This window comes from Malania oleifera, chromosome 11 (genome assembly GCF_029873635.1).
Source record: "Malania oleifera isolate guangnan ecotype guangnan chromosome 11, ASM2987363v1, whole genome shotgun sequence".
In the NCBI taxonomy this organism is placed as follows: Eukaryota; Viridiplantae; Streptophyta; class Magnoliopsida; order Santalales; family Ximeniaceae; genus Malania; species Malania oleifera.
This window is the reverse complement of record NC_080427.1, coordinates 10,891,495-10,900,800: the sequence shown is the minus strand read 5'-3', so window position 1 is coordinate 10,900,800 and position 9,306 is coordinate 10,891,495. Positions and strand designations below refer to the sequence as shown.

Below are 9,306 nucleotides of genomic sequence, written 5' to 3'. Positions count from 1 at the left end.
ATTTTCCCACATTCTCTCCAATTTGTAGTCTACTGTTTCCACCAACACACCGAGAGAGAGAGAGAGAGAGAGAGAGAGAGAGAGAGAGAGAGAGAGAGAGAGAGAGAGAGAGAGAGAGAGAGAGAGAGAGAGATGGCTTCCATGGCTTTGGAGATTTTGCTCAACTGCATCACTGCAGCAGCTGCCCATGATGGATCAGATAGCAACCATGATTTTGCGGGTGAGAATCCCATTAGATTGGCATCTAACTGCCTCCATGACTTTGAGACCTCCATCCTTTAAGTTGTCGGCCAGACGACTTTACTTGCCCACATCGAAGTCTGTGATCTTTACTTTCCCCTTGGAGTTCCTGAGGACATTTGAAGGTTTGATGTCTCTGTGCACGATCTTGCGGCGGTGGAGGTAGGCGAGGCCAGAGAAGACCTGGTGAGAGAGGATCGCGAGGTCCGATTCATTTCGGATCCAGGTGCCTTCGAGGGAGCTGCTATCCATGTATTCGAGGAGGACCTGAATCTCATCGTTGCGGTCAAACATCTCGTGGCACTTGACGATGTTGGGGTGGTCAATGTCACGGAGGATCTCGATCTCGCGATAGATTTGGCACCGGACGTCGTCCTCGTGGTTTCCCTAAATGATCTTGAGGGTGTAGAGGGCACTGAAAAGGCGGTGCAGGACCTTGTAGACGGTGCCGTTACCGATGCGGTTGTGCCTCTCCAACTCCAAGAACCTGATGCTCATGGAGTGTTAGCTTTACCGTGAACCCAAGAGGTGGGGGTGTGAATTGGTATTTTTAAAACTTATCTCTTAGGTATTCCTCCTAACAACAGTATGTTCACAAGCCTATGGTCAATCTAGTGCAAGTAATATAAATATATTAGAAATTAAGTAAAGCAGTTTAATTACTCACATAAGCACCAGAAAGCAATAAAGAGAGTGTGACACACAGATATGTTATCGAGGTTCGATCAACTGCCTATGTCTCTGCCTTGGGTAACCAGCACAAGGATTATCACAATAACTTGCTCACTTAAACGGGTGGAGCGACACCTATACAAACCAGGTCAATTAGTACATGACTGACCTCAACCTTTACACCAATCCTTACTAGGCTGGATTACCGCCCCCTCAGGCCACACTTGGATACTCTCAGATATACAATCAAAAAGTACAATATAAAGGTGCTTTCACGTAAAGCAGATTTGTACCCCAAATGCGCACAATCACAAACACCATAGATGATTTAATAATGTAAGCTTAGTGTGGTCTAAAAGGTTCAACTCTCAAATATATTTTCTATCTGTGTAATTCGTACATGAGAGTGTCAACAAGCAATCTTTGTATTTCAATGTTATCTCAATCAAGATGCTCAAACAAAGATATTATGCAATTTTCAAATATTTCAATTAGTGTATATGCTTGGTTTGCAAAGCTAAGCAATCTTTGTATTCAGCAAATAATATAAACTTGAATAGATATTGCCACAAAGATTTGAATAACAAACACAAATATCTTTTCACAAAAATGTCAATATGAATACCACAAGATATTTGAGTAAGTTTGAAAATGCTTTTGCAAGCCAAAAACAAATACAAACTTCCAAAGATATTGCAATAAGAATACAACACTCGGAAGTTCACCACAAGCCTTCTTAGGGTAGGCTTATTAGAAAAGCCTCCTAAGAATGCTTAGGTTATGCTCTCGTAAAAAATCGATTCAAGCACTCACAAAATGAGAGAGCAAACCTCTAAATGAACACACTCAATACACTTACAAATGATACAAAGAAGTGAAGAAGGTAAGTTTGAGTGGATTTGGAAATAGTATGAGTAGTAGGAAGTATTTTGCTTGAGAGAGAAATTTGGATATTTGTTTTTGCTAATTGATCCTTAATTCTCCCAAATGAAAGAGTAAATATAGACATACCAGAATTTTTGACCGTTGGGAACCTATTAAGAATTATTGGAAAAGTTTAATGACATTTAAAACATTTTAACTCTGTTTAAAAAATATTTAACCACGGCAAAAATCAGGGCAACCCGAGAGGTCCGGTTGACTAGAAATGTTTCGATTGACCAGGGCTCATATGGTTCGGTCGACCAGGGGGATTTTGAACTAAGGGCTCGGTCAACCAGGAGAAGACAATTTTTCAAATCTCTGAGGTTCGGTCGATCAGGCCATTTTGAACTGGCTGATTCGGTCGACCAATCCATTGGGAATTTTCCCGATGACCCTCGGTTGACTAGGTAGTTGGAGTACAAAAGTGGCTCGGTAGACCAGGTGGTCAAAATGTTGACCAGAGAGGGTTTCGGTCGACCAAGGGGGTTTTGAACTACATGGTTCGGTCGACTAGGACCTTGGTCAACAGTTGACCCAGGTCTGGTTCGGTTGACCAAGCCAAAATGAACTGTGTTGGCCGATCGAACAAAAGTGCACAATGTGTGCATTTCGGTCCTGTTTTGAAACATACAAACCCTATTCAAGTTCCTAACAAATATATGTGCAAATGTGTGTCCTAGGGTCACTTGGGGTCCACAATTAAGACATTGAAAAAGTCCGGTGTCGATCGACCGATGGTCAACCGAAGGGTAAACCCTAAGGTCTTTCTACGGTCACTTTTAGTTCGTATCTGGTTTGAGCTTACAAGATAAACTATGCATGTGTTGTGCGTGCTTATTACAAACCATATATCCTAATTACTATTACAGACAAAATAAACGTGAAATGCATTACAAAAAGAGATTGGGTTTTTAACTTGACTTTCTCTTTGTGTTGCCAATGTATCTGCTAATGTAGACCTGCACATGAACTAGATATTCATTAAATACAAGAGTATTTGTCATTATCAAAACTGGGCATGACCTATAAAGTCAACATGGAGGCACCAGAGGAGGAGGAGGAGGTCGGGGGCAGAGGGAGAGGAATGGCCAAGGCTTGGTCGCGTTGGGGGAGGGGCAGAGTCAAGTCTAGTCGGTGTAGCAGGCGGTTTATATTGGGTGGCACCGGCGTGTTTGAGGGCAGACGTAGTGCGGGTCTTATGACTTAGTGCGTTAATTGAATCGGCAATGCAAGCTCTACTCAGGGGCTTTTCTTCCTCTTTTTCTAACAGAAAGGGCTTGTTTTGCACTCTTGGTCTTAATCGTGAGTTCAAATATTCACATTCTTTTGGAATAGTATATTTTTTCTCTGTAATTCTAGCATTCATTGAATGATCACCCCATAATCATTACTACCATTTTCCTACTCTATGATAGGAGCATGCTTGTTCTCTCTCTCTCTCTCCCTCCGGTCTCCACCTTTCAAGAAAAGGTAAAGTTAAACCCATGGCAAAATTCAGAGTCATGGTAAAAGGGGCGATAAAATGCGATTTATAGAGCTCACATGAATCAAGCAGGAGCTTTTGCTTTCAGCTCTCTAGTTGAGATTTTGAAGCATAGTCATTAAAAAAGGAGCGTTAATGCAAATCTAAAAATTGATGTTTTGAAAATCAGTCTGAAAAGGGAACTGTCAGTTTAATTTATATGTTTCTGTCTCTAACTAATTTTTTCTATTTTGAACTTCTTACCATGGCTTTTCAATTCTTAAGAACTTCATAATTATCATTCGATCGTGCATCTCCTTAGCTCCTACTTTTCTTTTGAAGATAATACTACATAAAATAGAAAATAAAAATAATTATTGTATATATATTTTCAATAGATGTGTGTTTTTCTTTATGTTTTATTATTGTAAGAACAAAATTCTTGATTACAATGAATACAATCACTAAAGACAAGATCCATTCCAAACACTAATTCTCTGTAACCCTCGATTTTCTTGATGTACTTCAGTTATTGGTGTTTTGTTTTTCGTAGTTTTCTCTATACTTGATTGCCATCTTCTTGATGCCCAACTCTTTTCTAATAAATTTTCTTTGCTGAAAAGAAGTAAAACTAGGGAGACAAAGTTGAGCATATATATAAGGTCATTGATGCCTGACAAATTAGATTTCTATGCATGTCTGGTTTTGGCCTTAAGTGACCACTTTCAAATCATTATGGATTGCAGCTTGTGGACATCACAGAGTCTCACTCTAAACATGTAAGTTTTTATTCACTTGTTTCTTATGTTAAACATTTTTTCCTTTTCCTTTTGTTTAGATGTTTTCTAATTACTAAACCAGTGCTATGAGTACCTATAAGTAGTACAATTAGGACTGGACTAGACTGGCTGGTTGGATATTTAAAGTTGGTTCTTTGATATGACCCGTTAATACTTAGGTCTGCCAAAATTGATGCACATGCTCATATCGGCAGATTTTTTTTATATGCTGGAATGAGCTGGCTTATTGTACTTATTTTTGGGGACCAATATTGTGTCATTATACAAAACAATATATGAACTAATGTCTTCATGCAATGAGACTGAAACATATTCATTTAGACAACTCCTTTCTTCCCCTAATCACCGTGCTACATATGTTCTGTGCGATGTCTATGTGGAATCCAACATTCACTTGATTCTAGTGTCATAAGATAGCTATTTTTATGCCTACAATAATTTGCACTATTATAAAGCAGCCAGCTGCTTAATTAGCTGGGTGAAATGTTAAGTGTTAACACAGTGACCAACTTCATGACTAGGTTCATGAGGTCCAGGTTTGACAATGATGCTTACAAAATGGTTATAATCAGTAAATGCAATTCAGTATGTATTTTGGTTCGTATAACTGATATTTGATGCTCCTATATTTTCATATTAATTGATTATTCAAGTCAGTGGAGAAGTTCAAATTTATTGACACAAAACACTTGTAAGTGATGTATTTACCTCTTATTAAATTCTGCTAAACTTGCTAATATACTTTAATTTTAGGTTATTACTGTTTTGTACAGGTGGGTGAACTTGAAGGCCATTAAAAGGCTTGTTGAAATTGATCCATTATGGATGGAAATTTTTTTTGTTTCAAAGGTTCTCCTGCTTACATCATTTAGAGGCATGTTGGTTTGAGGAACAAGGATTAACAATGATACTGTTGTTGCCAAGAAAATAATAGTAGATTTCTTTTGCGAGAAACAATAGCTGGTTCATCTGTATGGGTATTAATCATATATATGGTATGTCACATCATGTCTTTATTTTCTATAAATTATCTTGGTTCATCTATTATTTTCATCATTGTTTGATCCAATTTTTTGATCGTGCTGTTGGTATTAATATTCCCCAATCTCAATTTCTTCCATTTGAGTCAACTTCAGATTTGCTTCTTGTTCAAGTTATACCAAAGTTTGCCTTTAACTATACTTTGAGCATATCGTGCTTATATGTTATTTGAGGCTTTATATATCTCCGATATTGGTATTTGCAGTCAAATTTGTACACCATAGATGAGGGAGTTTTAGTTAGAAATAAAGTTAGAAAAAATCCTGTGAATCCCTACATTGAGTTGGGACTGAATTTGAAAAGGTAAAAATTTGTTTGGTTGGTTTACCCAATTGTTGGTTTTAGTATTTATATGCTTATAAATGTTTATTTCGATTTTTTTTTTTTTTCAGGTTAGTGACTTTCTAAGTCTATTCAAATCAGTTCCTAGCATACTTGAGCTTGATAGTTTGAGGGTAACTGGTGACGTTTGGTTTGGAGTTAATACAGCTCTCAAGGTATCAAATGTGCTACTGCTGAATTACTATTACAAATTTATTGAGGTTTTTCTTGATTCATGTATACCTGGTTTGGAACTGAAGCTTTTCTAAATGTTGTTGTAGACTTTGTTCGTCGTACACATGCTTAACAAATCTAGTAATGTTAAATTGTGAACTGTTTATTATAAACACCTAGATTTGGAGCATATTTCTATGAAAAATGTCATATTTACAGGAGAAATGTTGCCAAATTTTTTCAAAAAGTGTATACTAATTTTTTTTAACTTTCTTAATTTGTAGGGTTCGCAATCTTCACAATGTCAGCACGATGTCATGCACTACGGATGCAACTTTTGACTTTTTTTTTGTTATCTAAATAGATGAAATTTTTGTATTTGAATTTGTATAATGTATTTGTATTTAAATTTGAATTTGTATAATATATTTGTATTTGAATTTGAATTTGTATAATACATTTGTATTTGTATTTAAATTTGAATTTGAATTAGAATTTTGAATAATTTATGAATTTTTTAGCAATTATGGTTTATTGTTACGTATACGAAAATGCAATTACAGATTTTTACAGGAATTAATAATTGGAAAAAGTTAATTTAAAATTATTAGTGACAATTTTAAAGCCATCACTGCTAATTGTCCAATGTAAGTATTAGTGAAGGTTTCAAAACCATCACTAATGATTGCCTTTTTAAAAAAATTTTAGTGAAAGTTTTCAAACTATCACAAATAATATAGTATTAATGACAGTTTTATAGTATTAGTGACGGTTTGAAAACCGTCACTAATAGTTGCCTGAGCAATAGTGACGATTTTCAAACCATCACTAATAATAGAGTATTAGTGACGAATTTAAAATCGTCACTAATACTATGGCTTTAGTGACGATTTTTGATCGAACTGGTGTAGAATTTATAGTGACGGGTTTAGGTTTTTTAGTGACGGTTTTAATTCGTCACTAATACTCTATTATTAGTGAAGGTTTGAAAAATTCGTCACTAATAAGTATTAGTAATGGTAGATATAACGACTAATTCAAAACTGTCACTAATACTCTTATTTTTTGTAGTGAGCATGGTCGACTAGCCATTGCTAGGTTCTGCCTTCGGGCTGCACAACCTAGTCTTGTGGGGGTAAGACATGACATCAGCTAGCTATCCATCTTGGGTGTTATTTTAGTATTGTATAGTTATATAAGATGATTTTCATGTATAGTAATCTAGTATGCATTATATGATATGACAATCATTCTTTACTCAGTTCCATTATAGACAATCTTTACAAAATATGTTTATTATACTGTTTATATGTATAACACGGTAATGCTCATATCGCCACACACTGGTATTAGTTTATTTCCCTTACTGAGAGGTGTCTCAGCCCAACTTAATAAACATTTTAGGAAATCCAAGTAGAGGAGTGGATAGAGCTCCATGACAGTAGAGACCGGTGGGGCTACCTTATCTGAAGGGCGAGTTGTTAAGTTAGGGTTAGGTTTATTTTTGGGTAGAGACCCTAGGGTACTTTTGACCTTTTGGTGGATGATTGTATATATAACAGATTTAGTGTAACTCTAGTATTGTGATTGGTTGGATGATATGTATGTGATTACGTTTCCTGCTGCTTAGGTATCAGAGTTGTATTTTGGGTGTATCCGTGGTATGCATGGGTCCGGGTTAATTATGCTATTTAGTTGAACATGATATTAGGGTTATTATATTAAATGTTATAAAATATATATATATATATATATATATATATATATATATATATGGTAAATTAGGCAGGTTGCTACAATATATGCTTCCCCTCAGTTATGCGCTCAACTCATTTTATGCCATTTTCTGATTATACAAGTTCTTTAGCCAAGAGTTTTAAGTTTCTATGATTATATCTTGGCTTTAAATGCTTTCAGCTTAGAGGACCAAAAAGTCACAATAAATATTTATTTGAGTGTTCTAAGCCTATATTTGTCTCTTTTCTTTATGATCTTCAAAAATGTGAGAGGTACAAGTTGGAATGGCTTTCGATCTAAAAATGCACATGCATAGGCCTACTTGATTTTTATGCATTCATCTAGATTGAGACCTAGTGCAATCATATTAGTCATTCAACATCATTTGAAGCTCTGAAAGATTTGAGTTTAAGATTTGAGAGTTTGTGAACAGAAGTTTACATAAATACTCTTAACGATTAAATTTTATTAAGTTCAGGATAGTATTTTGATAAGTACGAGAATATGCAAAATATTTTCGTGCAAGTGAATATGTCCAACTGCTTAGGCAAAGAGCATTATGAAATATATGATCTTTCTTGAACAATGTTTTTGGTGATTGGAAAGTATCCTTAAGATATGATTATAATTCGGAACAAGGATACAAACCAAGGAATTGGAAAACCTTTAGCAGATATAATCATGGCGTGGTAAAGATTTCCTATGGAGGAGATAGGTGAATCAAGATTAGAGGATTTAAATATTAAACTCAAATGGAATAATTTGATTTAACAATAAAATATGAATTCCCTAGTGGATGCCTCTAATTTTGATTATAAGAGGATATCTTATAATAAACACTTATCAGATTTGGAATTTATAATAACTAGTGCTTACACCTAGAGTGATGAATGCTACTTGTTCAAGACTATAAAGTTCAAGGATGAGTTTAGTATTAAATGATATATAGGGTGAGACGGATTCCCTAAACCACAAGCTTGTGCGATGGACAATGTATGCGTAACTAAAGATTTTCATATTTGCGTATGAGTTAAGCAATCAGAATTATATACTAGGCCTGATTGCCTTGTCCATTCGGAAGTGGATTTCATTTTAGCAAACTATCAATGTTTTCACATTTTCACCAATCATTATGATATATATGCATTAAGTTCAGATTAGATATATTATATGTATTTCCATATTGACGTGATTCTCTAAAGGTTCTTAGTAAAACAATATTATATAGTGAATGCATATACCAAGATTTGATATTTTAAGTAAAGGCCACTTTTTAGCCTTTTGGTCATCAGTACCCTTAAACCTAGGAACTAAGGGTGGATTAAATGATTATATAATATTAATTTAAATCCATTTTTCCTTAGGTCCTCAGGGATTTACCTTCAGGATAACCCACATCATTTCTTTACTCAAGCCTTTGGCACTTTTAAATAGACAATAAAACCAAACGTGCCACATCATTCCAATGAATAAACAAGTTTTATGTATATGTGAAGAATCATGCTTACTCGTTTTGTTTCCATTGGATGAGACATTAAAAAACTTATGGGATGTGAAGGATGAACTCTTTTTGAAAGAATTCTTGCTTTTGCCTCCGAAGGGTTTGACATGATTATTCTTTTTATATTTAATTTAGATTATAACTTTAGAATAGTTATTTAGAGTGAGAATCATATACCTTATGTTCTGTTGATGTACTATCCCTATCACTTATTACTCCTTGATTATCTGAACATGACACTTTAGGAGTGATGATCTCCTTTTCCTGGAATTCTCAATATTTCTTTTCGAGTCCATCCTAGATTTCCTATGCACCATGATACGCCTTAGATCTATACTTAGTTGATCACTACACTCAAGTGTTGTTGATGTTCGTTCAACTTGAACATGCACAATAGAAGCTCACAATCAATCATGAATCAATCAACAACCACT

General features: G+C 35.1%; 1 pseudogene; it reads right to left on the bottom strand.

Moving 5' to 3' along the window:
- Window positions 1–300: 300 nt before the first annotated feature.
- On the bottom strand, window positions 301–3,218 carry LOC131167402 (mitogen-activated protein kinase kinase 4-like; annotated as a pseudogene).
- Between the last annotated feature and the right edge of the window lie 6,088 nt (window positions 3,219–9,306).